Below are 14,794 nucleotides of genomic sequence, written 5' to 3'. Positions count from 1 at the left end.
TGGACCTTAATCTACCGTTGGGCTTCTCGGTGACCATTGGGGTCTCAAACAACTTCATCGCACACCCACATGGAGGTATGTTTTGGTATGCTAATGCTAATGGAGGTATGTTTTGGTATACTAATTTGTGCCCAAGCACACACTAATGCAAGCATTAGTGTGTGCTTGTAACGCATGCACACACTAATGCTTGCATTAGTGTGTCACAAGCACACACTAATGCAAGCATTAGTGTGTGCTAGAGAAGAGGTAAGCACACACTAATGCTTGCATTAGTGTGTGCTTGGGCACAAATTAGTGTGTGGAAACACACTAATGCATGCACACACTAATGCAAGCATTAGTGTGTGTGTGTGTGTGTGTGTATAATGCATGCATTGTGCACAAAATAGTGTGTGAAAACACACTAATTTGTGCACAATCACACACTAATGCAAGCATTAGTGTGTGCTAGAGAGATATGCACACACTAACGCTTGCATTAGTGTGTGCTTGGGCACAAATTAGTGTGTGGAGACACACTAATACATGCACACACTAATGCTTGCATTAGTGTGTGATTGTGCACAAATTAGTGTGTGCAAACACATTAATTTGTGCACAATCACACTAATGCAAGCATTAATGTGTGTGTGTGTATAATGCATGCATTGTGCACAAAATAGTGTGTGAAAACACACTAATTTGTGCACAATCACACACTAAGGCAAGCATCAATGTGTGTGTGTGTATAATGCATGCATTGTGCACAAAATAGTGTGTGAAAACACACTAATTTGTGCACAACCACACACTAATGCAAGCATTAGTGTGTGTGTATAATGCATGCACGTACTAATGCTTGCATTAGTGTGTGCTTGGACACAAATTAGTGTGTAGAAACTAACTAATGTATGTGTGTATAATGCTTGCATTAGTGTGTGATTGTGCATAAATTAGTGTGTGAAAACACACTAATTTGTGCACAATCACACACTAATGCAAGCATTAGTGTGTGCTCGTAATGCATGCACACACTAATGCAAGCATTAGTGTGTGTGTATAATGCTTACACACACTAATGTTTGCATTAGGGTGTGCTTGTGCATGCATTAGTGTGTGTGTATAATGGTTGCACACACTAATGCTTGCATTAGGGTGTGCTTGTGCATGCATTAGTGTGTTTACACACTAATTCATGCACAAGCACACCCTAATGCAAGCATTAGTGTGTGTATAATGCATGCACACACTAATGCAAGCATTGTGTGTGATTGTGCACAAAATAGTGTGTGTGTGCGTGTGTGTACAATGTGTGTGTGCATGTTAGTACATGTGTGTGTGTGTGTGCAATGTGTATGCATTGTGTGTGTGTGTGCATGTGTGTGTGTGTATGTGTGTGTGTGTGTGTGTGTGTGTGTGTGTGTGTGTGTGTGTGTGTGTAGAAGAACGAGAAGAAAGAGAGAGAGTTCGAGCACTTACAGTCGTGACCTCGATCGCTTGGATATGGTGGGGATGGAGATGAAGAGAGTAATAGAGGTTGGAGATGGAGAGGGAGAAGGAGAGAGAGCTTGGAGATGGAGAGGGAAACAGGCCCGCGCAGAAGAGCAGCTCGTTTTTGAATTTTTGGCATTCAATTTCACGGGGGCACGCAGGTGCCCCCTTTATATAAAAAAATTTGCTGGGGATTTTACCGCATGTATTACCGCGCATGTTCCCGCTTGTATTACTACCCGTATTATCGGAAAATCTCTGATGAGACATTAAGGTTACGCCGACTGCATGACCTCTTGTACCCACCTCCCCTCTATCTTTAATGAGTGTCACTCATGTCAGTACCAACATTCTTGATTCTTATTTTTCTTATTTAGTGTGTGATCGTGTGTGCAGGTTGATTGGGATGACGTGGCTCCGCCGGTTGACGCGGAACGAACTCGATGATTGAGCGAGCGATTACCATGTCCATGTACGCGATGTAAGCGTGCGATTGCACGGCTTCGGCGTATATGCTTGGCTCACGTGGATGATTATGGACTATGGGACAATCCGAGAAAACGCGCTCGAATGGAAACTAGCGATCCGAGGTTTTTGGCATCCATTGATGTCACTCCCCATTGGAGTGTGTGATCGGGGGTGGAGGCAGGAGGAGGACAGAAGAGCGATTGCGCCATGAAGCAGTCATGGGAGGGGGGTCACACCCGTCGTCCGATGTGGGTGGGTCCACACGAGCGCATGCGCATCCTACATCCACCACATATGGGTATCTCCCCACCACCCCACCCCACATGGAGGTGGAAGAAGATCATTTGCACAATATGGTTGAGGATCTTCTTGCACTTGAGGTGGAGAATGAGTGTGAGCCTGAGTGTGCATGTGAAGAAGCCGCCCAAAAACCCAAAGATTCATTGCTAGAGGTAGCACACACCGCTCTTACGAGAGATGCTCCTACTCCATATTACGAGCATGGGGCCTCGGGGGAAGATGGTTCTTCCAAAGGCACCTTGGATTCTATCAAGGGTGGATCAAGAGCGGATGAAACAAGTCATTGCATCCATCCGTACTCCAACAGGTTATATGCATTCGCTCAAGGGTGCCTTCTCTAAAACTAAGAAAGGAGGATCAACACAACTGTATGAGTTCAAATCCCATGATTGGCACAAGATTCTTCAGGTAATGTGTGTGTATGTGTGTGTGTGAGTGTGTGTGTGTATATATGTGAGTGTGTGTGTATGTGGTTTAGGGTTCTGGATACTAATAAGTCTTTTTGTTTGTGCAATAGTTTGTGCTTCCAATTATCATTAGTGGATTTGCGGACACGAAGGTAAAGACTGCAATATTCAAGGTGGGAGAAGTTGTCAGGTATAGCACATTTGATCCTCCCTCCTAAACTTTACTTTGAAGACTAACTTTACTATGAAGATTATGAAGGGTTTTTTGGTTACAGGTTTGTGATTTCCAAAGAAATCGAAGTTTCAGCCATTCCAACAACTTGACTTCTAGCGATTGAAGCAACTTATGCTATTGAGGATGCATTCCCACGTTCTATCCTTGTTAGCCAAGTTCACCTATTGCTCCATCTTGTTGAGGAGATAGCCATTTGTGGTGTGGTTCACTCCAGGTGGATGTTCTTTCTTGAGAGGTTCCTAAAGACCTTGAAAGACTTTGTAAGGCTACGATCACAACCAGAGGTATTCATCGATCTTAAGCCTTAAACCTTATTAGGATTGGATTGTATTCACAACGCTTTTTATTGGTTACTTTAATCACTAATGGTTTCATGTACATGTGTTCAGGCAAGCATGGTAGAGGGTTGGATTGTACAAGAGGCTTTTGTGTATGTCTCTCAATATCTTTTCACAATAGACCCATCATTGCCTCGTTTAAAGACGGAGGAAGAGGATCCAAAAAAACACGCAAACATTCCAAGTGGGAAAGGTTCTCTCTTGATTTTGGATAGGGAATTTCAAGCCATAGTCAACAACCATTGTCTACTCAATGCTCCCATCATGGGCAAATGGGTGGATATGTATGTGGAGGTGCATACAACGAGAGAAAGGGAGAGGGAAGCATGGAAGAGGTCGCATGGCGGTAGGCGAGCACCTCCCTTTCCTAAAGAGCTTACCAAATACCCTGATCTAATTCTAGTTGGGTGGATACACAATGCCATGACCAAGGCCGTGCGAGTGTGTGTGTGTATGTATGTGTGGGTGTGTGTGTGTGTGTGTGTGTATGTGTGTCATCTCTCTCTCTCTCTCTCTCTCTCTCTCTCTCTCTCTCTCTCTCTCTCTCTCTCTCATTCAACTCTATGTGGTCCGAAGGACGTCATTTTCGAACCCGCAAGATAGATGAGCGTCGAACCACTCACGATAGTGGAGTTATGGGCAACTTTGACACGACAACACAAGAGGTGAGGAAATGTGGAACAATAGAGAGGATAATCAAAGTGGATTTCAGAACATTTCACAAATATCTCTTTGACTGCCGATGGTTTGTGGGTGAGGTTAAGAGACATGAGAATGGGCTCTATATGGTAGACTCTGAGCAATTTCATCGCGGGAAGACCGACAACTTGGTGCAACCTAGTAGTTGTGAGCAGGTAAAGTCCATGTGCAACTCGCTAAAACATTATATGATACATATAAAACTACGTTCATGTTGTTGTTTTCTCTATGACCTACAGGTGTTTTATGTGCCTTGTATGTATCGAAGACAACTTTGGTATGTTATTCCACTCACACCACGGAGCAGATCTATCTTTGCAGATATGAACATAGAGACTTTGGCAGATCCCATCATACCATCTCAAGAAGATGCCAATGACGATGATGCAGTTGAGGTCGAGGAGAACCAACCATTCCCAATAACCAACCATAGTGAGGAGGAGGACGAGGATGGAGAGGATGATGATGATTCAATGGGAGAGGCTGTAGAGGATGAATCAATAGATTTATTTGTTGATTTAGCTACCATGGGGTTGGACATGGATGTAAGCACTTGTAGAGATCTCTTGGAGGATGAAAATTAATAAATATCTTTTGGATTTTGTCTTCTTTCTCTACTTATGGTGTACAAAAGGGCTATTTGTTTATGAACGCAAGACAATACAATTTTGATCATCGTTCGCTTGCCATTTCCATATGAATACATAGTTGACATAAGATTTTGAGGTGGAAACAAAATATTTTTGTTTATAGAATCTCATGGAGTACAAATGAGTAGAGTAGGAGAATCATACCAATAGATGAGACAAGCAAAGAGAAGAGAGGTACTAAAAATCCCAATGAGAATGGGATTTCTTCCACTCCTTGCAAAAAGGGGGTGACAATACAATTTTGATCATCGTTTGCTTGCCATTTCCATATGAATGCATAGTTGACATAAGATTTTGAGGTGGAAACAAAATATTTTTTGATATAGAATCTCATGGAGTATAAATGAATAGAGTAGGAGAATCATACCAATAGATGAGGCAAGCAAAGAGAAGAGAGGTACTAAAAATCCCAATGAGAATGGGATTTCTTACAATCCATGCAAAAAGGGGGTACCAATTTCTGAAAAGTAACAAAATAGAATAGGATTTATAGAAAGGGAAAAGTGGGAGAGGAATGGGCCGCGTGCATTCTTTTTCTATTACGGTAATCTAGGCAGCTATATATACGGTAATAAGTGCGGTAATACTCGAGGAAAAATCAAAAAACGGCCCGACGGGGCTGCAGCATACAATCTCTCTCTTTCTTGAAGCTCTCTCTCTCCTCTTATGCGGTAATGTTGTGCGTTAACAGCAACATTCTCCCATAGTGATTGGTTTTCCTCTTAATTAAGTGAGTTATTGAAAGGTTAATATTTTCAAATTCATCTTTGAGGAAAGGGGAGGGAGGGGGTAGCGCGTGACGCATAGCCTGTGGACGAAGAGGCACGAGGCTAGATGGCCGGAATAGGGGGAAGGGTAGGCAACTGGGTGATCAAAGAGTAGCAGGTTCCAATAGGGAGCTCTGGTGTTGTAGACCACACAATCAATGCTTTTATGTACCAACCATTCTTGTGGTGCCATTTAATTAGATGGAAGTTTACAACATTCTTCCCTTGAGTTGAGAAGGAAAAAGGAGTGGAGAAGGTGTTGGGCACAAGAAAACATTGGTTTTGCTCTTAATCAAGTAGAGGGTAGAGACACGGCGGGGGGGAGGACAGGGCGATGCAGTAGCAAATTGGCTCAATAGCAAGGGAGGCTCTAGCAAAAAGGGCTCGGTAGCAAAGGAGGCTGAAGAGCAGTTGTGTGCCTATGTAATGCCTCGGTTGATTTCAGGGCCCCGGGTGACAGCGAACGTTCGATCTCGAAAAATCACGGCTCGATGCCTGGTGGTGCACGTGATGCTCTCGATTGGGGACGACAGACGGTAGGGCATAATCTTCACCCATAATCGATTGTCTTGGTACGTTGTTCGCGTGTGGTTGGATTTGAGAGGATACGGTAATGGAGGTGCTCTCCTACACAACACTCAATGCCTCCCGAAGGTAAATAGTTAGTCCACATCACACGAGAACTCCACGGTAACATGACCCAAGGTCAACGGGGTACCCACCTTGCGTGCAAGGCTCCGCAGGGCTGTCAATTGGCACATTAACACATCTAAACTGTAGTCCTCCATGGCTCCTATCTCATAGACCGCAAGGCCGTTTCTGATGTTGAAGTGCTACACATGGAAACCTTGACGAGTACTACGCACTCAACTAGGAACATCCATGTCATAAAATCTAATATATAACTAACCCAAATGGTTTTCTCATATTAAACTGATCATTTAATATGGGAGAATAAACAGGAACAAGAGTTAGAATATAGACATTTGCTTATGGATCTATCTCAACATGGGACCAAAGTCAATGGGTGCAAATGAGAGATGGTCTGTCAAAGAGCAATGCTAGCTAATGGAGCTTGAAAGACCTTAGGGTTAGCTTCATTAAAGATCTCCAAAGGTTAGTATTAAAAGTCCTTAGACCTAGGACCTTAGACAAGCTAGGGTTGAGCTTGAGGTGGGAACTCGACCCAAGATTGAGGTGCTTGTCGTGCTTGCTGACTAAGATGCTTGAGGTGCTTGTCATACTTTCTGACTAAGGTGCTTGTATGCTTGCTAACTAAGGTGCTTGTCATGCTTGATGATTAAGGTGCTTGAGGGGCTTCATGACTAAAGTTCTCAAGGGGTGAGGTGTTCCAAAGTCAACATGATCTCTACAAGAAGGGGGGCGAGCCCTAAAGCTAGGGGCATCAGAGAGAACACACACATACTCACTCAAGGCAAGCCCAAGACCTAAGAGGCAACAAGGACACATGTCAAGCACCTACACATGCTGCCCTCATATAGTGCCTAAAGCCTATTGGTTGACCTCTAAAGGGGTCCGATGAAAATTTAGTTTATTTAATTAATTGTTTAAGTATTTTCCAAGCCCTTTCTCTCAAAGAGGACAGGAGGACACTTGTCCATATGCTACCATGGTTGTTTGATATATCTAATGCATGCGATTGGCTAGTCTAGAGAAGGTCCAATCAACTTCAAGCTTGAGCTAGGAAGAGGGGTCGATCCAAGCAAGGAGGGGGGTAGCTTGACCATATACTCTCTCTCACATACTCACATACACACACTCATTCTCATGGTGTGTTGAGGACGAAATCCATCTCCTTCTCCAAGCTTGAGAAATTGAGAGCCTACACCAACAACTCTTGACCATATACTCTATCTCACATACTCACAGACACACACTCATTCTCATGGTGTGTTGAGAAAGAACTCCATCTCTTGACCATATACTCTCTCTCACATAAACTCACATACACACACTCATTCTCATGGTGTGTTGAGAAAGAACTCCATCTCCTTCTCCAAGCTTGAGAAGTTGAGAGTCTACACCAACAACTCTTGGCTATGGAATGCAAATCCAACCAAGAGCCATGCTCCAAACTGCAATCTTGCCATCTTCTTCATCTCCATTACTATGCTACTATGCTATGCTAAGCTACAATGCTCCAAAGTGCAAGCTTTCTATCTTCTTCATCTCCATTACTATGCTAATGTGCTATGCTAAGCTCTAAGAGGAATACAAGTGAGGAGATTATTTATTTCTTGTAAGTTACTTATTCTTCCTCTTTCCTACCCTCATTCCTTGTTAGCTCTCTCCACCTTCAAAGGTTTTTGAGGTCTTGGGACCAAGGCCGGGGACAAGCTAATGTTTTCATTTAGCTAAGTTACGGGCATAATTGTGGTGCATGAAGTTCACTTTTTTCATTGCACCATCGAGGTCTCAAGGAACACAAAGCTTGTATTGTATCAAGTCTCTCTTTATGGGAGAATCTATTATACAAAATCCTTTTGAAGGTGGGACCGGCTCCACATAAGTCTGGTCCTCAACTGTTGTCAAGTTCTCTAATTCTCTCTCTTGCAAAGTATTGTTCATGTCAAGTTAATTAAGTATAATGGTTATTTTGCTACCTCTAATCAAGCTCACCCTCTATTTTTTCAAAGTATTCTCGAAAAAATTCTCACTATAGTTTTCTCAGTTCCGTTATTCTTAATGTTCATAGTCCATTTCCATTATATTGATATTAGAGCTATTGATTTCTCTTTTCTTGCTTAAGAAGAGAGTTCCTTAAGTTTTCCATAAAAGATGTTGTATATGATTCCCCAATGTTTGTGAACTGTCTTGTTACTAGGTTGCAACAACAAGCTATGGACAACCCTACCTTGCAAGCCGAAGCTACCCAACAACTTCATGCTTACGGGATTTTCCTACCTCTCCAAGAAGAGGGAGAGCTTAGGAAGCCTCTTGTTGAGACTTCCAAAAGAAGAAACTCTTCGATAAGAAAAGAGGAGGAATCCAATGAAAGAGAAAGAAGTGAATCTACAAATTCATTTGAAGATGTGGCTCCACGAAGACAGCCATCTCAATGATTCTCAACTCCTTTCAAGAGGAAAAGATCATCTTATAGTCCTTCTCTTCGTCACTTCGAAAGGGATAGAAGAAACAAAGGAAGAAAAAGGCAAGAAAGAGGTCACCCTCTTCTCCTCCTCCTCTTAGTATGACATGGTAAGATTATTCAACGATATCTTATTAAATTAAAAAATTATCCTTTTGAAGATGTTAGATGGATGCAAGGAACACAGCTTAAGGATAGTATGAACCTTGTCAATGCTTACAATGATACAATAGAGTAAGCAAATATAAATCCTTTTTAAATGAAAAAAGTTTTTGTCTTATAAGACTAGTTCTTTTTTTTTGTGCACAAATTTAAATAGTATGCATGCTTAGAATCATGTTTGTGATGAACGACCTCTCTCAAACACCAAGTAAAATTTGTCACTCTACTTTGGGAGAATGAAATGGACACAAGAACAGACATGCTTACGTCAGCTAAGTCTCTCAAGCACCAAATGGATTAGTCATCCATTTTGGAATGTTGTTGTAGGTAAAAAGGGATCCTCTACCCGCTAAGAAACATAGACTAATCACTAAGGCTTTATCTCCTCTACCTCATAGTCGAGGACAACTATGATTTCAAGAGAGAGATAATGTCATAAAATCTAATATCTTACTAACCCAGATTATTTTCTTATATTAAACTAATCATTTACTGTGGGAGAATAAACGAGAACAAGAGTTAGAATATAGCCATGTGCTTATGAATCTATCTTAGCACGGGGCCAAAGTCAATGGGTCCAAATAAGAGATGGTATATCAAAGAGAAATGCTAGAAATGGAGCTTGAAATACCTTAAGGTTAGCTTCATTAAAGACCTCCAAAGGTCAGTGTTAAACGTCCTTAGACCTAGGACCTTAGGCAAGCTAAGGCTAAGCTTGAGGTGGGAACCCAGCCCAAGCTTGAGGTGCTTGTCGTGCTTGTGCTTGAGATGCTTGTCATGCTTGCTGACTAAGGTGCTTGTCATGCTTGATGATTAAGGTTCTTGTCATGTTTTATGACTAAGGTGCTTGAGGGGCTTCATGACTAAGGTGCTCAAGGGGTGAGGTGTTCCAAATTCAACATGATCCATACAAGAAGGGGGACGACTCCTAAAGATAGGGGCATGAGAGAGAACACACTCACACTCACTCAAGGCAAGCCCAAGAACTAAAAGGCAACAAGGACACATGTCAAGCACCTACACATGCTGCCCTCATGTAGTACCTAAAGCCTATTGGTTGACCTCTAAAGGGGTCCAATGAAAATTTCGTTTATTTAATTAATTGTTTAAGCATTTTTCAAGCCATCTCTCTCAAAAAAGGAAAGGAGGACACTTGTCCAAATGCTACCATGTTTGCTTGATATGTCTAATGCATGTGATTGACTAGTTCTAGAGAAGGTCCAATCAACTTCAAGCTTGATCTAGGAAGAGGGGTCGATCCAAGCAATGAGGGGGGTAGCTTGACCATATACTCTCTCTCTCACACACACACACACACACACACACACTCATTCCCATGGTGTGTTGCAAAAGAACTCCATCTCCTTCTACAAGCTTGAGAAGTTGAGAGCCTACACCAACAACTCTTGGCTATGGAATGTAAATCCAACCAAGAGCCATGCTCCAAAGTGCAAGCTTTCCATCTTCTTTATCTCCATTACAATGCTACTATGCTATGCTAAGCTACAAGAGTAATACAAGTGAGGAGATTAGTTATTTCTCGTAAGTTACTTCTTCTTCCTCTTCCCTACCGTCATTCCCTGCTAGCTCTCTCCACCTTCAAAGGTGTTTGAGGTATTGGGAGTGAGGCCAGGGAAAAGTTAATGCTTTCATTTAGCTAAGTTATGGGCATAGTTGTGGCTCGGGGGGTTCACCATCTAGTACCCCCCTATATAACGTGCGTTGGTGGGGTATTAAAAAAACCCCTCTTTTAACATGTCTGAATGAATAAAATGACCCCTTATTTTAGGATTTTTTTCCAAAATGGAATATAAAAACCTCTTATTTTAATGTATCTCTGTTAAATTGCCTAAATTTTTTTATTTTAAAAACCCCTCCTTTTGAACTCACGTTATACATTAACGTGATTACATAGTGCACCCCCCGAGAGTTGTGGTGCATGAAGTTCACTATCTTCATTGCACCATCAAGGTCTCAAGGAACACAAAGCTTGTTTGTACCAAGTCTCTCTTTATGAGAAGCTATAATACAAAAGCCTTTTGGAGGAGGGACCGGCTCCACATAAATACGATCCTCAACTTTTTTCAAGCTCTCTAATTCTCTCTCTTGCAAAGTATTGTTCATGCCAAGTTAATTAAGTATAATGGTTATTTTGCTACATCTAATCAAGCTCACCTTCTATTTTCTCAAAGTATTCTCATAAAAATGATCACTACAATTTTCTTAATTCCCCTATTCTTAATGTTCATAGTCCATTTCCATTACATCCATGAACATGTGTTGGAGGTGCACATCACTGACCTACGAAAGTTGTCGGCAGATTTTGGCTCGGCACGGCCATGAGCATTTTCGGTAAATTTTCAAGATTGTCTATAGCTACTTGAGATGGTTTGAGAGAGATCTCTTGGACATGCGTTTGAAGTCCGAAAAGCCTTGTTACCTTACTTGATCCTAAAAGATGCTTTTGCACTCATTCTCAACTTTCACCGCACGAGAGCCAGGATGGCTCTCGTGCCCATCAAGCTAGAAGTGACCAAATTGTGGGCACTTACCCTCTCAATGAAGGTTCCACCTTGAGTGTTCAAAACATCCTTGTAACACTTGGTATCAGAGCCAAACTCTTTTCATTCGACATTGGAAACTCATCAGCAGTGTACGCAAGATCTACTCCTAAGAAATATCACCAGTTAGCTCATCCGAGAATGAAGAGGACACCACCGAGGACTAATCTAGTGAGTCAAATCTAGATGTAAATCAAAAGTGGGTCCTAGGCAAGAAAAAGAGGAGCTATAAGAGGAGGCGATATCGAGCAAATGTGTGTGCTCGAAAAAATGAAAAGAAATCCACTACAGAATGGCTTTTTTAAGTGGGAGCTTTGGATGCTCATCAAAATCCAGTAGACAATTGGGGTGAATACCTCCAAAGTGTCAAGGCTTCAATTCGGTATATTTGATAGAGACCTCCAAAGTTTGGAATGTGCTATGAGCATATGAACTTTGGGGGGGGAGGGGGGGGGGGACTTTGCAATGTATCTAAATAGTCCTTCACTAGGTGTCAGCATAAACCAAACCAAGAGGGTTTACAAGGTACATATGACAACTCTAAGTATATCAGAATCCATGACTATGAGTCAAATTCAACCATCAGTACTTTAGACACTATGCCTATCCGCCAGATTCAAGCAAAAACAACAAAAGAAAACTAAAGTTCACTCTTAAGAGATCCTTTACTTCTGAATTTCAAGCCAATTGGCAACAAATGGGTGACAGGATATACAATTTCTAGTTAACCTTCTTCTTATGTGCTTTAATGTTTACTTTGGATAGTATCTTTTGCTTTGCAAGCCAAGGTGCTTTGAAGGTCATCATTGGAAGCAAGGCTTCTACCTCATGCCAACGTACTGCTCATTGACCTGGGTCAAGAGCACTAGTAGACAAGTCTGGGGCATTGGCAATAAGAGGATATAAGTTCACATTTTAGGTTTGGAAACATCAAATTGTGATGTATCTAGGCCAGTACGGATTGTGCAAGGCACTTATGGTATCGACTCACTATTGAGAGCATTATTGAAGCCAAGGGCTTATCACTCTATTTTGTTGATATGCGTGCAAGGTGTGCCAATAAGGTGGAATTAATCACTCAATCACTGTTTATGATTTTGCTATAGCACAAATTACTCCATCAAGGACGAGGTAAGATAGTGTTTGTTTCAAATGATTTTTATTGTTGATTCTCCTGTTGATGTTATTGCAGCGGCTACCCATAGTTGTAACCTTCTACTCAAATAAATATTGAGGCTGGTATATTTGTTTTCATTCGTTGCATACGAGTGCAACGACGGGCATTGTATCTCATTGGTTATATGGACAAGTTGCATGCTCTATAGATTATATTTTCCATGGGTAGTAGGTAGGCATGGTATCGCTATTAAGAAAATAAATCATGGGGATATCCTGAATTTTCTAAGAGAGCCTCAAGGTAGGTACTCTCTTGTTTTAGAGCAACCAAAGAAACTCTAGTATGACTACCTTCTTTTTGGTTTGGAGAATCTTTCTCTTCTTTCAATGAGGAGATATGATTGTTTCAAGATCCAATTAGGAATAAGATTCCACCTTGAGAGGATCTGTTGCTTAGTTTATAGCATTTAAGGTGTTTATAGGATTGGTATTTTCAAGGGTATAACCCAACTAATGAAAAATCTTATTATAAATATTGATGGTCAGTGACTGGTCTCTTCACAATTGTACTTTCAAGGATAGAAGTTTTCAATCTGTCCGGGAGTAGTAGATAAGTTCACTTTCTCAAGTGCTTACAATCATCGTTGGTAGCATGGCGGCCTATGCTAGTCTTGGCTACCTTCTTTGCGGAATCTAACCAAGGGGTTTAGAATGCCAAGGCAACACCTAGGATTATCGATTGATGAATATTACTTTATTTTATACTAATCTCTACTTTTAGTGTTTAATATCTCAAAGTAATTTTGGTGATGTATCTTTGAGGGTTGGAAATTTCTCTTAGTCTCCAATGGGATACATATGTTGGAAGGTCTTCATCCACTTCGCTCTTCAGAAACATGAAAAGATCATGTAGGAGCAAAGAATTTTGGAAAATGAGACAGAGTCCCTTCGTGCTGGTTAAATCCGTTTATCAGACCATTGTAAGCACATAGTATCAGAAAGAATTTCAATGGTTAGAAATTTCCACGGAGGCCTAGTACAACTTGTTATGGTTACAAGTACTGCTAAACAACATTAACCTAGTACGACTTGTTATGTTTATGCATATAGCAAGGCTATGTATGGTTAATGAAAATGTTTCATTGTTTGTACCTAGATGTGATTTATTTTTTACATTCTATCATGGTACAACGTTTTAGCAAGGCTTTCAAGTAATGGAAGTGTAAAGTATTTAGTTTCTTTTTGTCAAGCTATTTACACACGTGATTCCCTCGTCTTCTATGTGTGCTATGAACATAACATCCGCCATTAGCATTGGTAATTATAGTCATGAAAATGCAGGTTTAGATAATTTTTTGCTAAATGTATGCACACTAGATGTTATGGGTCCTAGTGTTTAGCAAAGGCATATTTGGAACGGCATGCAAACCATGCATGTGATACCTTATGAAGTTTTTCGCAACACAAGTGCAATATCCCTATGGGATTCTTGTGAGTCTACCAACCACCATACGAGGTGATGGCTTGGTAGGGTGCTTGTAGATAGATTTCCTAAACCTTGTAATTTTAGTCCAACCATGTCCACAATTTGGTTGTATACATTGTGGATTACATTGTATGAGTAACATTAAACCAATGTTTACCAGTCATTTTTGGAAAATTGTCTATAAATAGTTGGAAAACACAACTCCACAACTCATTGTTGCCAATCATTCTCTAGAGACGGATGGATTCTCTAGAGACGGATGGACAGCTTGCTAAAGTAAATCTAATGCTAGAGGCTATGCTATATCTTAGAGAGACGCAATCTAATTGGAAAATTTATCTATCTAGTTTGGATTTGCTTATCATGATGCAAAGCATGTTGTGACTAGATTTAGTCCCTTCATGTTTATGTCCGGTTTTCAACCTTGATCACCAGTTATGGTGGGGTTGTTTACTTAGGAGAAATAATAGCAAGTCAAGGACTTAATTTTTGCTAATGAGTTATGTTAGCATGCCACTTTCATGAAAAGTCAAGAAGAGGTATTATTGCATATTTAAATACCTTTAGAAAATCTGAAACCTGGTCATTCATTTAGACACCTCTTAGTTGTGATAGCTCATTTAAAATACTCAAGCTGGTTACAAAAATAGTTGCAATAGGACAACAATGTGGACAATCAATCGAGCCGCTCAAGCATGTTTAATATTATGGATGTCAATTTCCCACTCTTGGTTTGGAACTTTTGCTAGGGCATCGCTTCTAGGCAATGTTGGCTCCTCAGGTTCAGGCAAGGCCTGTTGCATACCGGTATAGGCAAGGCCTGCGGCCTGTAAAGTAAAGGTTATAGAGCATGGCGGACTCCTTGTTTTTTTATTTCGAAACTCCAACAAGTAAAGGACTTTCAGTAAAAGCATACAAGGTATTCTCACACTAAACCAAGCTAGTACGGCAAGGCAAGTCGATGCAAGTATTCCAGAAGGTATGTATGATGCCGTGAAATTTTATTTTCCATGCTTGTGCAAT

Source organism: Adiantum capillus-veneris, chromosome 8, assembly GCF_014529385.1.
Source record: "Adiantum capillus-veneris isolate H3 chromosome 8, ASM1452938v2, whole genome shotgun sequence".
Lineage (NCBI taxonomy): Eukaryota > Viridiplantae > Streptophyta > Polypodiopsida > Polypodiales > Pteridaceae > Adiantum > Adiantum capillus-veneris.
The sequence above is the reverse complement of the archived record's forward strand: the minus strand, read 5'-3'. Positions refer to the sequence as shown.